Source organism: Arachis hypogaea, chromosome 18 (genome assembly GCF_003086295.3).
Source record: "Arachis hypogaea cultivar Tifrunner chromosome 18, arahy.Tifrunner.gnm2.J5K5, whole genome shotgun sequence".
NCBI lineage: Eukaryota > Viridiplantae > Streptophyta > Magnoliopsida > Fabales > Fabaceae > Arachis > Arachis hypogaea.
Window position 1 is genome coordinate 101,304,181 of NC_092053.1, and position 22,992 is coordinate 101,327,172.

At 38.6% G+C, this 22,992-nt stretch overlaps 1 non-coding gene across 1 annotated transcript; it reads right to left on the bottom strand.

Moving 5' to 3' along the window:
• Positions 1-259: 259 nt before the first annotated feature.
• Positions 260-367, bottom strand: LOC112774198 (small nucleolar RNA R71). The gene has a single exon (XR_003188697.1). It is a non-coding gene; the product is annotated as a small nucleolar RNA R71 (small nucleolar RNA).
• Between the last annotated feature and the right edge of the window lie 22,625 nt (positions 368-22,992).

The following is a 22,992-nucleotide window of genomic DNA, read 5'->3' on the forward strand; positions in this document are numbered from 1 at the left end:
TCTGATGTAGCAGAACTGCAAGTTCCATGGACTTTCATCTGAAGATCCTTTTCAGTTCTTAACTGAATTTTTGCAGATCTGTGATACTATTAAGACTAATGGAGTAGATCCTGAAGTCTACAGGCTCATGCTTTTCCCTTTTGCTGTAAGAGACAGAGCTAGAGTGTGGTTGGACTCTCAACCCAAAGACAGCCTGAACTCTTGGGATAAGCTGGTCACGGCTTTCTTAGCCAAGTTCTTTCCTCCTCAAAAGCTGAGCAAGCTTAGAGTGGATGTTCAAACCTTCAGACAGAAAGAAGGTGAATCCCTCTATGAAGCTTGGGAAAGATACAAGCAACTGACCAAAAAGTGTCCTTCTGACATGCTTTCAGAATGGACCATCCTGGATATATTCTATGATGGTCTGTCTGAATTAGCTAAAATGTCATTGGATACTTCTGCAGGTGGATCCATTCACCTAAAGAAAACGCCTGCAGAATCTCAAGAACTCATTGACATGGTTGCTAATAACCAGTTCATGTACACTTCTGAGAGGAACCCTATGAGTAATGGGACGCCTCAGAAGAAAGGAGTTCTTGAAATTGATACTCTGAATGCCATATTGGCTCAGAATAAAATATTGACTCAGTAAGTCAATATGATTTCTTAGAGTCTGAATGGAATGCAAGCTGCATCCAACAGTACTCAAGAGGCATCTTCTGAAGAAGAAGCTTATGATCCTGAGAACCCTGCAATAGCAGAGGTAAATTACATGGGTGAACCATATGGAAACACCTATAATCCCTCATGGAGAAATTACCCAAATCTCTCATGGAAGGATCAAAAGCCTCAACAAGGCTTTAACAATGGTGGAAGAAATAGGTTTAACAATAGTAAACCTTTTCCATCATCCACTCAGCAACAGACAGAGAACTCTGAACAAAATACCTCTAATTTAGCAAACTTAGTCTCTGATCTATCTAAGGCCACTGTGAGTTTCATGAATGAAACAAGGTCCTCCATTAGAAATTTAAAAGCACAAGTGGGCCAGCTGAGTAAAAGGATCACTGAAATCCCTCCTAGTACTCTCCCAAGCAATACAGAAGAAAATCCAAAGGGAGAGTGCAAGGCCATTGACATAGTCAACACGGCCGAACCTAGAGAGGAAGGGGAGGACGTGAATCCCAAGGAGGAAGACCTCCTGAGACGTCAGTGATCAATAAGGAGCTTCCCTCTGAGGAACCAAAGGAATCTGAGACTCATCTAGAGACCATAGAGATTCCATTGAACCTCCTTATGCCATTCATGAGCTCTAATGAGTATTCCTCTTTTGAAGAGAATGAGGATGTTACTAAGGAGCAAGTTACCAAATACCTTGGTGCAATCATGAAGCTGAATGCCAATTTATTTGGTAATGAGACTTGGGGAGATGAACCTCCCCTGTTCACCAATGCACTAAGTGATCTGGATCAACTGACATTGCCTCAGAAGAAACAGGATCTTGGAAAGTTCGTAATACCTTGTACCATAGGCAACATGATCTTTGAAAAGGCTCTGTGTGACCTTGGTTCAGGGATAAACCTCATGCCCCTCTCTGTAATAGAGAAACTGGGAATCTTTGGGGTGCAAGCTACTAAAATCTCATTAGAGATGTCAGACAATTCAAGAAAACAGGCTTATGGACAAGTAGAGGACGTGTTAGTAAAGGTTGGAGGCCTTTACATCCCTGCTGATTTCATAGTCCTAGATACTGGGAAGGATGAGGATGAATCCATCATCCTTGGAAGACCCTCCCTAGCCACAGCAAGAGCTGTGATTGATGTTGACAGAGGTGAACTAGTCCTTCAATTGAATGAGGACTCCCTTGTGTTTAAAACTCGAGGTCATCCTTCTGTAAACATGGAGAGGAAGCATAAAAAGCTTCTCTCAAAACAGAGTCAACCAGAGCCCCCACAGTCAAACTCTAAGTTTGGTGTTGGGAGGCCACAACCAAACTCTAAGTTTGGTGTTGAACTCCCATATCCAAACTCTAAGTTTGGTGTTGGGAAGTCTCAACAATGCTCTGAACATCTGTGAGACTCCATGAGAGCCCACTGTCAAGTTATTGACATTAAAGAAGCGCTTGTTGGGAGGCAACCCAATTTTTATTTATCTAATTTTATTGTTCTTTCATGTTTTATTAGGTTCATGATCATGTGGAGTCACAAAATAAATATAAAAATTGAAAACGGAATCAAAAACAGCAGAAGAAAAATCACACCCTGGAGGAGGATCTCACTGGCGTTTGAACGCCAGTAAGCAGCATTTGGCTGGCGTTCAACGCCAGAACAAAGCATGGTTCTGGCGCTGAACGCCCAAAATAGGCAGCATCTGGGCGTTTGAACGCCAGAATTGCACCCTGGAGAAGAGCTGGCGCTGAACGCCCAGAACAAGCATGGTTCTGGCATTCAACGCCAGAAATGGGCAACAAATGGGCGTTCAACGCCCAGAACAAGCACCAATCTGGCGCTGAACGCCCAGAGTTGTGTGCAAGGGCATTTTGCATGCCCAATTTGGTGCAAGGTTGTAAATCCTTGAATACCTCAAGATCTGTGGACCCCACAGGATCCCCACCTACCTCGACTCACTTCTTCTCACCCCTCTTTCACACAGTTCCATAAACACTCTTCCCCAAAACTCTTCACCAATCACCTCAATCTCTCTTCCCTATCACCACTTCATCACTCACATCCATCCACTCTTCCCTATAAACCTACCTCATAAACCCCCCTCCCTTCCCTATATATAGCCCTCCATTATTCCTCATTTTCACACAACACAACCTTCTCTTCTCTTCTTGACCGAATACACCCTCCCCCCTCTCCTCCATATTTTCTTCTTCTTCTTCATCTATTCTTTCTTCTTTTGCTCGAGGGCGAGCAATATTCTAAGTTTGGTGTGGTAAAAGCATAAGCTTTTTGTTTTTCCATTACCATTGATGGCACCCAAGACCGGAGAATCCTCTAGAAAAGGGAAATGGAAGACAAAAGCTTCCACCTCCGAGTCATGGGAGATGGAAAGATTCATCTCCAAAGCTCATCAAGACCACTTCTATAATGTTGTGGCCAAGAAGAAGGTGATCCCCGAGGTCCCTTTCAAGCTCAAGAAGAATGAGCATCCGGAGATCCGACATGAAATCCAAAGAAGAGGTTGGGAAGTTCTAACAAACCCCATCCAACAAGTTGGCATCCTAATGGTTCAAGAGTTTTATGCCAATGCATGGATCACTAGGAACCATGATCAAAGTAAGAACCCAAACCCAAAGAAATATATTACAATGGTTCGGGGGAAATACTTAGATTTTAGTCCGGAGAATGTGAGATTGGCGTTTAACTTGCCTATGATGCAAGGAGATACACGCCCCTACACTAGAAGGGTCAACCTTAATCAAAGGTTGGACCAAGTCCTCATGGACATATGTGTGGAAGGAGCTCAATGGAAGATTGACTCCAAAGGCAAGCCGGTTCAATTAAGAAGAATGGACCTCAAGCCTGTAGCTAGAGGATGGTTGGAATTCATCCAACGCTCCATCATCCCCACTAGCAACCGATCTGAAGTTACTGTGGATCGGGCCATCATGATCCATAGCATCATGATTGGAGAGGAAGTAGAAGTTCATGAAGTCATCTCCCTTGAACTCTACAAAATAGCCGAAAAGCCCTCTCCTGGGGCAAGGCTAGCTTTCCCTCATCTTATTTGCCATCTATGTTACTCAGCTAGAGCTTTCATAGAAGGAGACATTCCCATTGAGGAAGAGAAGCCCATCACTAAGAAAAGGATGGAGCAAGCAAGAGAGCCCATTCATGGATCTCAAGAGACGCATGAAGCTCATCACCATGAGATCTCGGAGATGCCTCAAATGCATTTTCCTCCACAAAACTATTGGGAGCAAATCAACACCTCCCTAGGAGAATTAAGTTCCAACATGGGACAATTAAGGGTGGAACATCAAGAGCACTCCATCATCCTTCATGAAATAAGAGAAGATCAAAAAGCAATGAGGGAGGAGCAACAAAGACAAGGAAGAGACATAGAAGAGCTCAAGGACATCATTGGTTCCTCAAGAAGGAAACACCACCATCACTAAGGTGGACTCATTCCTTGTTCTTATTTTCTGTTTTTCGTTTTCTTAATGTTGAGTGCTTATCCATGTTTGTGTCTTATTACATGCTCATTAGTAGTTAGTAACTATGTCTTAAAGTTATGAATGTCCTATGAATCCATCACCTCTCTTAAATGAAAAATGTTTTAATTCAAAAGAACAAGAAGTACATGAGTTTCAAATTTATCCTTGAACTTAGTTTAATTATATTGATGTGGTGACAATGCTTCTTATTTTCTGAATGAATGCTTGAACAGTGCATATGTCTTTTGAAGTTGTTGTTTAAGAATGTTAAATATGTTGGCTCTTGAAAGAATGATGATAAGGAGACATGTTATTTGATAATCTTAAAAATCATAAAAATGACTCTTGAAGCAAGAAAAAGCAGCAAAGAACAAAGCTTGTAGGAAAAAAAAATATAGGCGAAAAAAAATAAAAAGAAAAAAAAGCAAGCAGAAAAAGCCAAAAGCTCTTAAAACCAAGAGGCAAGAGCAAAAAGCCAATAACCCTTAAAACCAAAAGGCAAGGGTAAATAAAAAGGATCCCAAGGCTTTGAGCATCAGTGGATAGGAGGGCCTAAAGGAATAAAATCCTGGCCTAAGCGGCTAAACCAAGCTGTCCCTAACCATGTGCTTGTGGCGTGAAGGTGTCAAGTGAAAACTTGAGACTGAGCGGTTAAAGTCAAGGTCCAAAGCAAAAGAAGAGTGTGCTTAAGAACCCTGGACACCTCTAATTGGGGACTTTAGCAAAGCTGACTCACAATCTGAAACGGTTCACCCAATTATGTGTCTGTGGCATTTATGTATCCGGTGGTAATACTGGAAAACAAAGTGCTTAGGGCCACAGCCAAGACTCATAAAATAGCTGTGTTCAAGAGTCATCATACTGAACTAGGAGAATCAATAACACTATTTGAACTCTGAGTTCCTATAGATGCCAATCATTCTGAACCTTAATGGATAAAGTGAGATGCCAAAACTATTCAAGAGGAAAAAAGCTACAAGTCTCGCTCATCTGATTGGAGCTATGTTTCATTGATAGTTTGGAATTTATAGTATATTCTCTTCTTTTTATCCTATTTGATTTTCGGTTGCTTGGGGACAAGCAACAATTTAAGTTTGGTGTTGTGATGAGCGGATAATTTATACGCTTTTTGGCATTGTTTTTAGTATGTTTTTAGTAGAATCTAGTTACTTTTAGGGATGTTTTCATTAGTTTTTATGTTAAATTAACATTTCTGGACTTTACTATGAGTTTGTGTGTTTTTCTGTGATTTCAAGTATTTTCTGGCTGAAATTGAGGGACTTGAGCAAAAATCAGATTCAGAGGTTGAAGAAGGACTGCTGATGCTGTTGGATTCTGACCTCCCTGCACTCAAAGTGGATTTTCTGGAGCTACAGAACTCAAAATGGCGCGCTTCCAATTGTGTTGGAAAGTAGACATTCAGGGATTTCCAGAAATATATAATAGTCCATACTTTGGCCGAGTTTAGATGATATAAAAGGGCATTGAACGCCAGTTCTATGCTGCTGTCTGGAGTTAAACGCCAAAAACACGTCACAAGCCAGAGTTGAACGCCAGAAATACGTTACAAACTGGCGTTCAACTCCAAGATTGACCTCTACACGTGTAACATTCAAGCTCAGCCCAAGCACACACCAAGTGGGCCCCGGAAGTGGATTTATGCATCAATTACTTACTTCTGTAAACCCTAGTAACTAATTTAGTATAAATAGGACTTTTTACTATTGTATTAGACATCTTTTGATCATTTTTAGATCTCTAGACCTCCATGGGAGGCTGGCCACTCGGCCATGCTTACCCTATGTTCACTTATGTATTTTTCATACGGTAGAGTTTCTGCACTCCATAGATTAAGGTGTGGAGCTCTGCTGTTCCTCAAAGATTAATGCAAAGTACTACTGTTTTTCTATTCAATTCAACTTATTCCGCTTCTAAGATATTCATTCGCACTTCAACCTGAATGTGATGAACGTGACAATCATCATCATTCCCCCACGAACGCGTGCCTGACAACCACTTCCGTTCCACCTTAGATTGAATGAGTATCTCTTGGATCTCTTAATCAGAATCTTCGTGGTATAAGCTAGATTGATGGCGGCATTCATGAGAGTCCGAAAAGTCTAAACCTTGTCTGTGGTATTCCGAGTAGGACTCTGGGATTGAATGACTGTGACAAACTTTAAACTCGCGAGTGCTGGACGTAGTGACAGACGCAAAAGGAGGGTGAATCCTATTCCAGTATGATCGAGAATCTCAGATGATTAGCCGTGCTGTGACAGAGCATTTGGACCATTTTCACAAGAGGATGGGATGCAGCCATTGACAAGGGTGATGCCTCCAGACGATTAGCCATGCAGTGACAACGCATCGGACCATTTTCCAGAGAGGATAAAAAATAGCCATTGACAACGGTGATGTCCTTACATAAAGCCAGCCATGGAAAGGAGTAGGATTGATTGGATGAAGACAGCAGGAAAGCAGAGGTTCAGAGGAACGAAAGCATCTCTATGCGCTTATATGAAATTCTCACCAATGATTTACATAAGTATTTCTATCCTTATTTTATTATATAATTCTCAAAAACTCCATAACTATTTTATATCCGCCTGACTGAGATCTACAAGGTGACCATAGCTTGCTTCATACCAACAATCTCCGTGGGATCGACCCTTACTCACGTAAGGTTTATTACTTGGATGACCCAGTGCACTTGCTGGTTAGTTGTATCGAAGTTGTGAATGAAAAATAATTTATTAAGACGTGCGTACAGAGTTTTTGGCGCCGTTGCCTGAGATCACAATTTCGTGCACCACTGAGACACTACTGTCATCAACCACCATAAAAGAGGGGTCCAATGTCAAGATAATGACAATAAAGAAGCGCTTGTTGGGAGGCAACCTAACCTGAGGTAGTTTTCTTTTCATAGCTATTTTAATAAAAAGGTCAATTAGTTTTATCTATACTGCAGGAAGCTAAGTTTGGTGTTGCACATCAAAACAATCTAAGGGAGAATAAAGAATTTTAAGTTTGGTGTTCCACTAAAAACTTCATCATAAAACACATTCTCACCTTCTGCATAATGCTAGCTTCAAGCATTTAGATAAACTAGTTAACTATTCTGCTGTTTCCTAGTTTTTAGTTCTAGTACCTTTGGCAAAGAAAAAGAGTTTTACATATGGTCAATTTGATGCATGAGAACCATTGGCAAGGTATTAATTTTGGTGTTCCCACACCAAAGTAAGTTCAAAAGCCCACAAATAACTCATGCGTGCTAACCATTTTTCAAGTGCTTGGGAACAAGCAACTTTCAATATCATTGCAGAGTATCATACATGTTTTTGGAATGATTAAGCATCATCAACCAAAAAGAGGAAAAAGGAATGTGAAGACCAGCAATAATGATGATGAGGAGTAAAGCAAGCAAACTCCAAAAAGTTGTATTGTTAAGTGATTATTTTGCATCACTGCTATGATTGAAAGTGATATTACACCCCTATCTGTCTTTCTGTCTAGTATAGTTTCTCTGTAATTCAATAATTAAGATGCTTGATCATTCACAACCCTATACTCTCCAAACTTATTTGCACTCAATGTCTCAAAAAAGCATCACATGACAGTTCTTTGAAAAGAAGGATTAAAGAATTAAACAGTTTTGAGGCAAGCAAAAGATTAGGAGAAGTGGTGGTTCTAGTTGTATGAGTATACATTGAGGTTGCATGCTTGTGAAAACTTGCATGGGAGCTCATAGGCAGGACATAGAGTTCAAAGAAGTATTGTGGAGATTCTCAAACATTTATTGATCCAAGAAGCAGCAAACAAAAGAAAATAAAGAAAATACAAAAAAAAAAAAAAACAAAAAGAACATGGCTCAAGGTTCTGAGCATCAATTACTAGGCAGAAAAGAAGGAAGAAACAAAGACTGAAAGAGTTGTAATCCTAGTAAATGCTTGTGGTCGAATTGTGTCAAAGAGAGAGGCTTGAGCAAGTAAATCCGTAGGGGTGGTTTAACACCTAATACCTTAAAACCAACTGGTTTAGGAGTATTGATTGAAAGTTTACCTAAAGAGCCGCTTTGAGACATGAAACTTAGAGTCAAGGCCAAAACACAGAAATTATAAGCTGCTTCAAGGTGATTACCTATAGAGAGATCTCCATGATATTATTTGGGTGAAAGTTCTAAGACCTAAGACTTTCAAGATGTAGGGACTAGTGAGCACTGAAGCCCTTGTATGAGCATATAATTTAGAGTTCACCCCACTATCACTTAATCACTTCACTCACAGGATAGCACATGTTATTCTTCAAATCCATTCTAATTGAAAGAACTTTTGAGCATAATTCTTTTCTTGCATGGGGACAAGCAAGTTTTAAGTTTGGTGTTGTGATGACAAGTCATCTTAGCGTAGTTTTACTAGTCTTTTTCTTTGTTTTTATTAGAATTTATGCACTTTCTTGCATTGTAAGTAAGTAATTTGGAGTGGAATTACATAGTTTCCTTGAATCAATCAACCACCATTTAATTGTTACTAAATCATGAGGTTCAACCTAAATTTAATTGATTTTTATTGATTTATAAACCTTGTAAATTTGGTGATACTTTGATTGGTTGTTTTGATTACTTGTAGGTGAAAAAAAGAAGAAAATAAGAAAGCGTGGCCTAAGAAAGCGTGGCCCAAGGGAAAGAAGAATATGGCAAAGGAAACCAGGAAGCTTGGCACATGGAAGAAGGAAGCACAATGCTCTCTTCAGGAGCGGAGCACTCTCTCAAGGGAGCCAAACTATGAGCCAAGAGAGCAAAGTATGATGCTACACTCCCATTGAGAGCGGAGCACAATTTAGGGCCAAGAAATAAAGAAGAGAAGAATGATGCTCCGCTCTCCTTGAGAGCATTATCGGGCTCCAACCAAAATAATTGCAAGGGAAAAAGTTTGCCAATGCTCTCCCCAAGGATCGAACCAAGCACCTAAGGAAGGGAAGAAAGTGCTACTACAAAGCTTGGCAAGAGAAAAATACACAAAAGGCATCCCCCAAGTTTCGAACCCAAGACATTTCCACTCCTTGCATGCACCACCCTTATTTCCTTCACAAAGAAAAAGAGCCAGCATGTCTCCAGCAAGAATCGAACTTGGGACCTCACCCAAGCAAAAGGAATGCTACGCTCTTGCTGAGAGCAGAACGCTACTCTTCATTCCTTGCACGAAGCTTGACACAGCCAGGGAACATGAGGCGCGCAACATGACACGGCAAGGAGGGAGCTTGGTGCGCACAAGACATGCCAACACAAGCCAATGCTCCGCTCCCCACAAGAGCAGAGTGCTACCCTGGAGTGACCCAAGCCTTAGCACGCAACAAGGAGCTCCAACATAAGCCTCAATGCTCCGCTCCCCACAAGAGCAGAGCATCCTCCTGGGAGCAACACATGGGCTAAAAATTTAATCAAAAATCCAATTGAATTCAATTCGTCACCAAATTAAAAAGTCCACCCAAATTCTAAAATCCTAGAATAGAAAGTGTATAAATAGAAGCTAGTTTGATTTAGAGAGGACTTTTGAACTTTTTACTTTTCACTTAAGAATTTCTACTTTCTTTTAGAATTTTACTTTGTAATTTTGAGATCTGAGTTTCTTTTGGGAGAATTGGGAAGGAGAATTGATCTCTCTTCTTCCTTGTTCTTACCTTTGCATTCTCTACTTCTTGCTTTGGATCTTGGGTGAAGAATTGAAGAAATTCTGTTTCAATCTCACCTTGAGATCTCTTGTTAATCTTTCTGCATAATTTTAGAAACTTTGATTTACATTTCAAATTCTCTTTACTGCTTTCACTCTTCTACTTTTTCTGCAGCTTACTTTTCCATTTCCTTTGCAATTGTTCTTGTTGGATCAAGGAAGGATTTGAGATCTAGACTTATTTTCTAGTCTCTTCCACTCCTGAGATCTTTAATTTCCCTTTTAATTTCTGCAATTGAGCTACATTCACTTTCTGTTTTAATTCTTCAATCATTTTTACTTTTCTGCTTATTTGACTTCTGCAATCCCGCTCCCATTTCCTCTTATAATTCCAGCAATTTACATTTCTTGCACTTTAAGATTCAGTCATTTACATTTCTTGCAATCTAAGCTTCTGCAATTTAAATTACTTTTTCTTTAAGATTCAGCACTTTTACTTTTTGTTCTCTTTAATTTACTGCAATTCTTCCCTCTTCCTTTACATTTTATGCAATTTAGTTTCTGTCAATCACAAACCACTCAAATCAACACTTGATTCGCTTGACTAAATCAACCACTAAACTAAAATTGCTCAATCCTTCAATCCTTGTGGGATCGACCTCACTCATGTGAGTTATTATTACTTGATGCGACCCGGTACACTTGCCGGTTAGTTTTAGGTGTTTGGAAATTCATTTCGTTTTCCAAAATACACCCTCACCTATTCAAGAAGTCCCTAAGCTGGCGCCCAGGCTAGCCTAGACCCTATACTCACCTAGTCCCTCTAAAATACTAAAGAGAGGGAAAGTACGTTCTAAGTCTTCAAAACTCAAGTCAGGTAGAACGTCATCGAAAGGTAGAACATCATCTATTACTCCTCTGCATGATCAGACATTGCCATATGACGTCTCTCTGGTACCTCATCAAGTAGCCACACAACAAGAGTCTCGTACACATGATTTAGGTTAAAGTTCACGTACAAACAGGGTGCAGATATTAGCTGGTCTCATAGTATATACATATAAACAGAAAACGAGATTCACCCTAGACTCAGAAGACTATTAGAGCGGAATCCTCCTTGCAGAACCATCATCAACGAACTACGGTAAGGTACTCTTACTTCCATCTGAAGGGGGAAGAGAGAGAGAAGGGGTAAGAACTGGGGAGTTCTTAGTAGGACCAAGGTTATTAGTTAAGTTCATTAATTCCGTGTTGTTTAGCAGATGAATAGCAAAATACCGAGAAGTAGTGAACCGAAGATACATATAAATAGAGAAAATAGAGAAAATAGAAAGCAGAACACAAACAAAAGAATACAAGAAAATAAAACGTAAATACAAAGAATAGAATACAAACAAACAGAGCATACATTCATTCAATAATCATAACAGAGGAAATGCACAACCAAGTATGATGCATGTCTGTCCTATGCAGGCCATGAGCTCACGTGTCGGTTTACACCCTGCAGCCCGACATTACCTAAGAACCAGTCTTAGATATGGTTTCCCTTTGTGTCCTTAGTGCATACGTGTCGGTGGTAAGAATACCACTCCTTTGTGACTACCGGCAGTCGGTGCAAAGCTCGACCTCATGATATACGAACAAGGGGAAACAATGATCCTCAGTTCGTGGGCGTCCCCGAGATCAATTCACAAACAAAACAATGATCCTCAGTTCGTGGGTTTCCCCGAGATCAACATACAACAACAAACACGATCCTCAGTTCGTGGGCTATACCCGAGATCAATACTCAACAATACAGTAATCTTCAGTTCGTGGGTTATACCCGAGATCAATACTCAACAATACAGTAATCTTCAGTTCGTGGGTTATACCCGAGATCAACATACAACAGTTCGTGGGTTATTCCCGTAATCAATGATTATCAGTTTGTGGGTTTTTCCCGCATATAAAATAGTTAACAGTTTGTAGGTTTCCCCGAGATCAATGATCATTCAGTTAGTGGGTACTTCCCGTATTTAACCAATTATCCGTCTGTGGGTTTTACTACTATTTTCTCTTTGTCTGTTTACTCTGCTCTGATTACTCTTTTCTCTGTATCTGTTTCCTCTGCTCTCATTACTCTTTTCTCTATATCCCTATTACTCTTTTTTTCTTTATCTCTTTACTTTACTCTGGTTACTCTGTTCTCTGTGTTACTTTATTCTGCACTGATTTCTTTGTTTAACGTTTGTTTTTAAGGCTTATGTAAATTTCGGAATGAATAGTTAGCCTGTCCCAAGTATAGGTTCATTAAGTCTATACTGAAACAGTTTAACTTTTCATATAATACCTAACCCTAGTCGCAACTCAAGAACTAACTATATTGCCTTAGTTCGTTCACTAATCTCTGTCTGTTTTTCTGTTATTAAAACTTTACAGACTTTTCTTTGTTGTTTATCTTTTCTTTAACTTCTTATCTTTCCTTTATCTTTGCCTCACTATCATGTTATTACCACTCCCTAAGTGTTTTATGAAGGTAATTATGAGATTCTGCGCTTAAAGTTGTCTTTCTAAAGCTTTTACAGAAAACTGCCTTTTCTGCATTATTTTATTATTTTTTATTAAAATATTATTTTTAATTAAATATTATTATTTAATATTTTATTATTATTTATTATTTTATTACTAAATTTTCGAAAATTACCTTGCCTTTACCTTTTAACCTTTAAAATTAACTTTTTATCCCAGTAACTTTTAATATTTCTACTTTAACCACCCTAACTTTCAGAAATTACAAAATAACCCCTCAAACACCAAAATAATAAATAAACTTGCCCTTTCTAATATCTAAGGCCTGTTCTTCTATGTTCTTCATCACACTCAAAGTGTTCTTCGTGTTCTTCGTAAATTCTTCAGATTCTTTCTCTATTTTCACCCGTTTTTCAGTCTTTTCAGCAACCTATTTTTATCATAATTCAAAATAAATTAGCAGCCACTAAAATCCCATCTTTTCTGCATAATTTTAACACAAATTGAACCCCAATTTAAGCTCTAGGGTTCGTTTTTCTAGCAGCCCTCAAGAACAACATTCATAGCTTAAATATCATCAAATTTCATCAAAATTTCAACAAACTTTCACCAAGAATAACTCATATAAGCAATCAATTTCAAGCATAACCAAACCATATCATAATCACACATCTCAAACACAATCAATCAAGATTAAATTCATCACACCCTACCTGGTTTTGCTGCTCCAAATTCGGTTATACTTTCAGGTGGTCCTTAAGCACTTTTTCCTCCTAAATCACATCAAGAACAACTTTAAATCCACAAACCCTCAACTGACCAAATCTCCCTCAGCATGTTAGGAAGGGATATCTCACCTTATACTTGCTGGAAATTAACATTTCTTGGCCCTCAAGTCAAGTTTAGCTTGATTCCTAAGGAAGAACATCAAGAAAACACATGTTTAAGCATGTTTCCTTGAAAACCGAATTGAAGAGGGAGGGAGACAACCATATCACCTTATTTCCAGCCTTGATATATTATATGGTTATGTAGAGGAATAAGAGAGGATCATTTTGGTGAAATCGGAGTTTTGATTTGAGTTTTAGTTCAGAAGAAATAAAGCTTTGAAGATTAAGTGTTCATGAAAGTTTCTCTCTTTTCTCTCTTGTTATTTTCGGCCAAAATGAGGAAATGAGACAGCCTTGGAGGTCTTGGGGGTGTAAGGTGAGTTGTGATTGGTTGGCTTGGAGGTCGGTTAAAATAATATTAAAATATCTCAGGTGTATAACTACTAAAATTAGGTGTATCGGAACACTTATAAAAATATCTCTAAAAATTATTTTATGAGCTACTAGCATAAATGACACTAGTAACATATTTATTATGGGAATAAAACATGTATAATGAGGCCTTAGCATTGCTAAAGTCATCAGAGAGTGTTGGTGCTAAGCTGCACCAGTAAACTGTGAATCCAGTTAAACCGATTTTCGGTTTTTAACTAAATCTGACCAGGTAACCTTATAATATCATTCAAGAAGCTTATCATAATAATATAATGATAATATTATACTATTATCTCTCTTCTCTCATGAATCGAGTCCGGTTCATCAAACTGAGACTACTTACAAAAATCAGAATTAAAACTCCTAACCGGTACGGTTCAAAAACTAGGTTCTTCGTGATTGCGTTATCGAGCTTGCCTCATAAGAGGTTCTAGCTTAAAGATGACATAATGACAATGAGTATATTAGAGGGTTTCCCTTTGCTGATCTTTCGGAGAAATCTGTGCCTTTAGAAAAGATCTCACGTACTCGAAAATCGGGGTTGTTACAATTTTCATGATTATGTTGAATCAATCAAACATCACTTATTTTACTCAAAATCATAGGTTTTAAGCTAGAATTAATTGATTTTATAAATGATGCAAGATCTTGTGATTTTGGTGAGACTTTGATGTATTTGTTTGGTTGATGAATAGGTAAAAAGATAAAGGAAAAGAAGGAGAAAGCACAATTTAAGCTCAAACAGAGGATAGAAGGATTTTGGGGAACACTTTGAAGTTTGAGCATGCTTTGGACCTTAGGCCACGCTTTTAAAAGCGTGGCCCATGATAGAAAAAGTGTTGCGTTCGAAGGGGCAGTGCTCAAAAGCTTAAACTCAGCGTTCACTTTAGTGAAGGTTTTCAAGTGCTCCATCAAGATGCACCAAATGGTGCAACAATCATCAAGGGTAGCGTTCAAGAATGTGAATGCTACGTTCACTATCCTTCACTTTTTCGAGCTTGGAACCAAGGAAAGCTGGGCGTGCACGAAGCAAACCAAGGGTAGCGTTCCAAGAAGTGAACGCTACGTTCACTATTCCTACCTTTCTCGTGACTCTTTGGCAAGGGAGCAAGGTTCAGCTAGGCAGCGTTCAAAGGAGGGAACGGAGCGCACAAAGAAGCCAAGCATGCACACCAAAGAGCTAGCCAAGGAAAGGCAAGCACCAAGGAGGCAGCGTTTGGAAATTAGAATGTAACGTTCTCTTATGGCAACATTTTCGTGCTTCAAGCCTTGGGGAGGAAGACTCATCAAGTGTAGCGTTCACAATTTGAATGTAACGTTCAAAGAGTGAATGCTAGGCAAGGGGGATTGGCACAAAGGCTCACCAACAAAAAGTGAACGCAACGTTCACTACTCAAAACGGAGTGCTCCACTGGAGCATGCCTCCAACCCATTTTCAATGAAATGCCATCCGGATCCATTGCTTCTTAAAATCCAAAAATCAAAAGACCCATTCCATGCTTTGAAGACCAAAATAGAAAGTGTATAAATAGGAGTTAATTTGATTTGTAGAGAGACTTTTAGCTCATTTTTTATTTTTCACTTTTAATTTTCATTTTTCTTTGAATTTGGGAATTCGAATTGGATCTATTTGCTTTCTGTTTTCATTTTCTTTCTTCTGCAACTTCTACTTTCTGTTTTTATGTTTTGAATTGAGATTGAAGAGCTCCATTGATTCTAAATCTGAGAATCATCTTTTGCTTTTCTTCTCAATAGTTCTAAGAATTGGATCTAAATCTTCTTTTCTGTTATTCATTTTCATTTTCTTCTGCAATTTCTCTTCTGTTTGATCAAGGGAGTAATTGAGATCTAGATCTGCTTTCTAATCTCATTTCTCTTCTTCGATCTTCAATTTTTCTTTTAGAATTTCACAATTGAGCTAAGTTTCCTTGCTGTTTGTTTCTTCAAGCACTTTTCTATTTCTATTGGGCTACTGAGCTGAATCTCTTCAACTCATAGCTCTCTGATTTACTTTAGCTTGCATTTTCTAGTTCAAGTCTGAATCCCAGTACCCAAATCCTTTTGTTCTTCAAGAAATTTACATTTCTCAGCAATTTAGATTCAGCAATTTACATTTCTTGCACTTTAAGTTTCTGCAATTTACTTTTCTTGCAATTTAAGTTTCAGCTCTTTTACTTTCTTTCACTTTAAGTTTCTGCAATTTACCTCTTCTACATTTTACTTTTCTGCTCAATTTACCTTCTGCACTTTTATTTACTTTCAATTTAGCTTCTGTTAATCAAGTTTCACTCAAATCATCAAATATTTGCTTAACTAAATTCATCACCTAACTAAAATTGCTCAATCCATCAATCCCTGTGGGATCGACCTCACTCTTGTGAGTTATTACTACTTGATGCGACCCAGTACACTTGCCGGTGAGTTTGTGTGGAATCGTTTTTCCCTCATCACCCACATCCAAGTACTTGAAGATCCAATTGAAGATAACGAGAGTATTGATGAACCGAAATATTCTTATGCCGGTTAGAAATTAGTAATGAATTCAATCGTGAGTATAGTCTAACCAACACACAAATATCGCATCAAACAATTCTAAAATCTATGACTGAGAGTATTGATCCCGGGTCGTTCTCCCTAGGAATTGCCTTAGAATGCACATCATTGATTAGGAAATCCTTTGTGGTTTTGAGAGTTGGTGCAAGAATTCAAGCGAACAAAAGCAAACAACAATTAATTGAGTAAAGGCCTTGGCTAAGGGTAAGTATTGGAAGTTCCATCATTATAGTTTCCTTCAATTATGATAAGAATTGATTGTTGCTTCACTTAGTTAACCCCCTAATAATGGAAGAAAGTCAAGTGAGAGTAACTAACTTGAGTCACAAGTCCTAGTTTCACCCTAGGGAAGTCTAGCTTTAGTGCACTCCAAGTCAATTAGCAATTTTCAATTCATAATCTATAATTGATATCCACTACTCAAGTGTTTCCAATAACTCAACCCCTAAGCCAAGTAAGAGAAATCTACTCCATAGCTAGGGATGTCATTATCACAAACAATTGGTAGGCAATCATAGAAGACATGATGTAATTGAGAGAAGAAAATTGAATTAAAGCTATCTAATCCAAAAAATCATTAACAATCAAGCAATTAAATGAAATTCCACAACTCATTAATCAAAATTCAAAGCAACAAAGTCAAACAAATCTAGATCTAAGAGATTGGATCAAAAGAACATCAATTAAGAGTAGAAGAAGAGTGGATCTACAACTTGTATCAAAACAAAAGTGAATTAGCAATAGATCTCACCAAGAAATCAAAGGAAACTTGCAATGGAGGAGGTGAAATCCTAGAGAGCAGTTGGAGTTTCTCTCTCTAAAAACAAAAATGTAACTAACTCCCTAAAATATCTAGAATTATGACTAATTGTCCTAACACTACTAATCCTTGGTCTTCTTAAGCTTTTTCCTCCAAAATTCTACTCCAAAACTGGGCCTGAGATCCCCTGAAATCGCTGGTCACGTTTTCCTTTAAAAAAATCACGTGCACACATCGGCGCGTATGCGCACTGTACGCGTACGCGGACCTGGGGTCCTCTGCGATCTGTGCGCAGGCGCATAGGGTGCGTGCACGTACAATGACTTGTGGCCCAGCCATATAAGCGCGCCGGCTTCTCGTCCCGGCTCCACCCAGCCGGCTCTGGGGGTACACATCCACGCGTACATGCACTGTGCGCGTGCGCGCACATGCCCAAGTTTCAAAACTTGCTTTATTCCATACTCCTTCCATTTATGCATGCTTCCTTCACTCCTCTCAGCCATTTTTGCCCTATAACTTCTGAAACCACTTAACAAACAGATCAAGACATCGAATGGTAATAGAGGAGGATTACAATATATCAATTTGGATGCAAAAGAAGCATGTTTTCATCTATGAGGCAAAATGGGGAAAGGAACACAAAATCATGCAGTTTTATATGAATAATTGTGGAAGATCATTGATAAAACCCTTAAATTCTATACATGATAAACCCTAAAAACGGGATTTATCAAGCATAAAGAGAGGAGTTATTGAAGATTTAAGGAGCTCTCGGGAGGCCCTGAGGGGGGGAGGGCTCTGGGAGTTCATAACTTTGTTTATTTTCTTTGCACTTTTCCTTTAGTTTCTTTTTGTACTTTCTTTACTTTTTCTGCACTTATCTTTCTTCGTAATTTGAATTGAGCTATGAATAACTAAACCCCTTTCATTGGGTTAGGGAGCTCTGTGTAATTCAATGGATCAATAATTGTTTTCATTCTTCTTCTTCTTTCTTTTCTCTTGATTTTGCTAGAAAGCTTTCGGTCTTCATCCAATTGGGTAGTTGTCTTGGAAAAGAAGCTATTCATAATTGGATCTCCTCTGAGCCTTGGAAGAGGAATGAGGAGATCATGCTAGAAATGCTTTCTCATGTTGGACCGGATTGGGGTTTGGATGGATATCGTGATATATAATCCTACCAACACTTTGATTTGGAAATACATGTGGTATAATCAGGGACCATACTTCATCTCTTCCCATGAGTAATTAAATCAAGGAATTGGACAATTGTTCAAGCTTAGAGAGATTGGGTTGCCAAGGAATCGGAATCCAATCACTTATGATTGCCAAGGAGATCAATGAATGCATTGATTGAGGAAGAGATGAGAATGAACTTGATCCGGAGAATGCAACATCTCCTAAGCCCAATGAACCCCCCATCTCTAATCTTCCCATTCTCTTTACTTTCTGTTATTTACTTTCATGCCTAATCTCCCCATTCCCATTTACTTTCTGCACTTTAAGTTCTGCTTTTTACATCTTGCAATTTACATTCCGTCATTTATATTCTTTGCAATTTATTTTTTCCGCCATTTAATTTCCTGCACATCCCAATTCAAATTTGATTCAGTTCAACTAGAACAATTCTCCAATTAACATTGATCAACTAACCAATCCCTGTGGGATTCGATCTCACTCTACAGTGAGTTTTTACTTGACGACAATCTGGTGCACTTGCCGTTGGAAATTTGTTGAGAGGCAAATTTTCATGCATCAAGTTTATGGCGCTGTTGCCGGGGATTGGTTTTGTATTGACAATGATTAAATTGGAGGATAACTAGATTGAGCATTTTCCTTTTCTTTTGATCAGTTTTAATTTCATTTCTTTTTATCAATTTTAATTTCAGTAGTTACTGTTATTTTCTGCAATTTTAATTTGTTTGGCCTTGTTTATATACTTGTTAGCACACTACTCACTAGCTGTTTGTGATATTTCCTCCCTAAGAATCCCTCATTTATAACAATGGAGATTCCAATTTCTTTTGGTGATTATTGTTTGAGACAGAGCTTTTTACAATAAAGAAAGGAGCATCCATCATATTTGGGTCAATCAAATTTCATGGGAAACTCTCGACCACTGATGAACGCGAATTGTTGTCGGTCTACATTTTCTTCCTAAAGAGAGGAATTACTTCATTGTGAGCATAGCTCCAAACCAACAAACAACTCTCGCATCAAATTAAGATATGGTTTTGTGTCACAAAGAACAAACCCCAAATAAGAATTAACCAAAGTATTTAGACTCCGGGTCGTCTCCCTAGGAATGCAATGAAGTGGTCAATTATTGGCTATAAAGGGGTAAAGGGGGTTTTGATTTATAAGAGGAGCAAGAAAAGTAAATCGAGCAGACAATTAAAGAAAGCAATTAATAAGAAGAGACATTCATGGCAAGGGTCGAGATCATAGGCTTTCTATCCTAGCCATTAATAATAACAATTAACAGGAATTTATCTTATTTCGTCATCTCCAACAATGGAACAAGGTTTAAGTTATCTTCCATGAGAGAAAGTCAAACAAGACTAGTTAATCTCAAATAAAAAATCCTAATCAACTTACTAATCGGATTAGCAAAAGATTAGGGTCATGGAAAATGATTTTAACTAACAATTCTAGATCACCAACATAGGTTGGGTTTTCATGACTCAAGATTGCCTAATTACTCTTTCCAAGCTAAGAATGCTCAAAGTCTACTCTAAAGCCCAACCAATCATTTTGTCAAACACTTGGTGGGTAACAAAGGAAAGCATGGTAAATATGCAAGAATAATACAATCTAACAACTACCAAGTGCAAGGAGAGTAAATCAACAACGTAATTCATCAATGAAATAAACATCAACATCAAATTGCATTAACTGTAAACCAAATTGGTGCACGAAATTGTGATCATCAACAATGGCGCCAAAGACTTGGTGCTCTCAAACGTGAATCACACTTTGTCACAACTTCGCACAACTAACCAGCAAGTGCACTGGGTCGTCCAAGTAATAAACGTTACGTGAGTAAGGGTCGATCCCACAGAGATTGTCAGCTTGAAGCAAGCTATGGTCACCTTGTGAATCTCAGTCAGGCAGATTCAAATAGTTCTAGAGAATTGATAATTAAAACATAATTAAAATATAAAAGGGGTAGAGGTACTTATGTAATTCATTGGTGAGAATTTCAGATAAGCGTATAGAGATGCTTTCGTTCCTCCTGAACCTCTGCTTTCCTGCTGTCTTCATCCAATCATTCCTACTCCTTTCCATGGAAAGCTGTATGTTGGGTATCACCGTTGTCAATGGCTACATCCCGTCCTCTCAGTGAAAATGGTCCAATGCGCTGTCACTGCATGGCTAATCATCTGTCGGTTCTCGATCATACTGGAATAGGATTTACTATCCTTTTGTGTCTGTCACTATGCCCAGCACTCGCGAGTTTGAAGCTCATCACAGCCATCCCTTCCCAGATCTTACTCGGAATACCACAGACAAGGTTTAGACTTTCCAGATCTCAGGAATGGCCGTCCATGGGTTCTAACTTATACCACGAAGACTCTAATATCTCGGACTCGGTCCGTTGTATTATATACCTAAGAGATACTCATTCTATCTTATCTTCATGTAGAGCGGAGGTGGTTGTCAGACACGCGTTCATAGGTGAGAATGGTGATGAGTGTCACATAATCATCACATTCATCATGTTCTTGGGTGTGAATGGATATCTTAGAGAAGAAATAGACTTGAACTGAATAGAAAAACAATAGTACTTTGCTTTAATTTTTGAGGAACAACAGAGCTCCACACCTTAATCTATGGTGTGTAGAAACTCTACCATTGGAAATACATAAGAACAAGGTCCAGGCATGGCCGAGAGGCCAGTCCCCATGATCTAAGAACTAAACGTCCCCAGATTGATCCGAAGATGTAAACACAATAGTAAAAAGTCCTATTTATACTAAACTAGATACTAGGATTTACAGAGATAAGTAAATGATGCAGAAATCCACTTCCGGGGCCTACTTGGTGTGTGCTTGGGCTGAGCATTGAGCATTACACGTGTAGAGGCTTCTCTTGGAGTTGAAAGCCAGTTTGTAACCTGTTTCTGGCGTTTAACTCCACTTTGCAACCTGTTTCTGGCGTTTAACTCCGGAATTGGGCAAGAAGCTGGCGTTGAACGCCAGTTTGCGTCATCTAAACTCAATCAGAGTATGGACTATTATATATTGCTGGAAATCCCTGGATGTCTACTTTCCAACGCAATTGAGAGCGCGCCATTTGGACTCATGTAGCTCCAGAAAATCCACTTTGAGTGCAGGGATGTTAGAATCCAACAGCATCTGCAGTCCTTCTTCAACTTCTGAATATGATTTTTGCTCAAGTCCCTCAATTTCAGCCAGAAAATACCTGAAATAACAGAAAAACACACAAACTCATAGTAAAGTCCAGAAATGTGATTTTTATTTAAAAACTAATAAAAATATACTAAAAACTAACTAAATTATACTAAACACTATGTAAAAACAATGCCAAAAAGCGTATAAATTATCCGCTCATCACAACACCAAACTTAAATTGTTGCTTGTCCCCAAGCAACTAAAAATCAAATAGGATAAAAAGAAGAGAATATACTATAAATTCCAAAATATCAATGAAACTTAGCTCCAATCAGATGAGCGGGACTAGTAGCTTTTTGCCTCTTGAATAGTTTTGGCATCTCACTTTATCCATTGAAGTTCAGAATGATTGGCATCTATAGGAACTTAGAATTTAGATAGTGTTATTGATTCTCCTAGTTCAGTATGTTGATTCTTGAACACAACTACTTTATGAGTCTTGGCCGTGGCCCTAAGCACTTTGTTTTCCAGTATTACCACCGGATACATAAATGCCACAGACACATAACTGGGTGAACCTTTTCAGATTGTGACTCAGCTTTGCTAAAGTCCCCAGTTAGAGGTGTCCAGGGTTCTTAAGCACACTCTGTTTTTGCTTTGGACCTCGACTTTAACCGCTCAGTCTCAAGTTTTCACTTGACACCTTCACGCCACAAGCACATGGTTAGGGACAGCTTGGTTTAGCCGCTTAGGCCAGGATTTTATTCCTTTAGGCCCTCCTATCCACTGATGCTCAAAGCCTTGGATCCTTTTTATTACCCTTGCCTTTTGGTTTTAAGGGCTATTGGCTTTTTGCTCTTGCCTTTTGGTTTAAAGAGCTTTTGGCTTTTTCTGCTTGCTTTTTCTTTTTCTTTCTCTTTTTTTCGCCATTTTTCTTTTCTTTTTTTTTTCTGCAAGCTTTTGCATTCACTGCTTTTTCTTGCTTCAAGAATAAATTTTTATGATTTTTTAGATTATCAATAATATTTCTCCTTTTTCATCATTCTTTCAAGAGCCAACATATTTAACATTCATAAACAACAAATTCAAAAGACATATGCACTGTTCAAGCATTCATTCAGAAAACAAAAAGTATTGCCACCACATCAAAATAATTAAACTAGTTTCAAGGATAAATTCGAAACCATGTACTTCTTGTTCTTTTGTTTTTAGAACAGTTTTCGTTTAAAAGAGGTGATGGAGTCATAGGACATTCATAGCTTTAAGACATAGACATTTAAACACTAATGATCATATAGTAAAGACACAAACATAAAGCTCAAAAACCAAAAAAATAGGAAAATAAGAACAAGGAGATTAAGGAATGGGTCCACCTTAGTGAGGGTGGCGTCTTCCTCTTCTTGAAGAACCAATGGTGCTCTTGAGCTCATCTATGTCTCTTCCTTGTCTTTGTTGCTCCTCCCTCATAGCTCTTTGATTTTCTCTAATCTCATGGAGGATGATGGAGTGCTCTTGGTGCTCCATCCTCAGTTGTCCCATGTTGGAACTTAATTCTCCTAGGGAGGTGTTGATTTGCTCCCAATAATTCTGTGGAGGAAAATACATTCCCTGAGGCATCTCAGGGATTTCATAGTGAGGAATTTCCTCATGCTCTTGTTGAGGTCCATGATCTATTGTTTGCTCCATCCTTTTCTTAGTGATGGGCTTGTCCTCTTCAATGAGGATGTCTCCCTCTATGTCA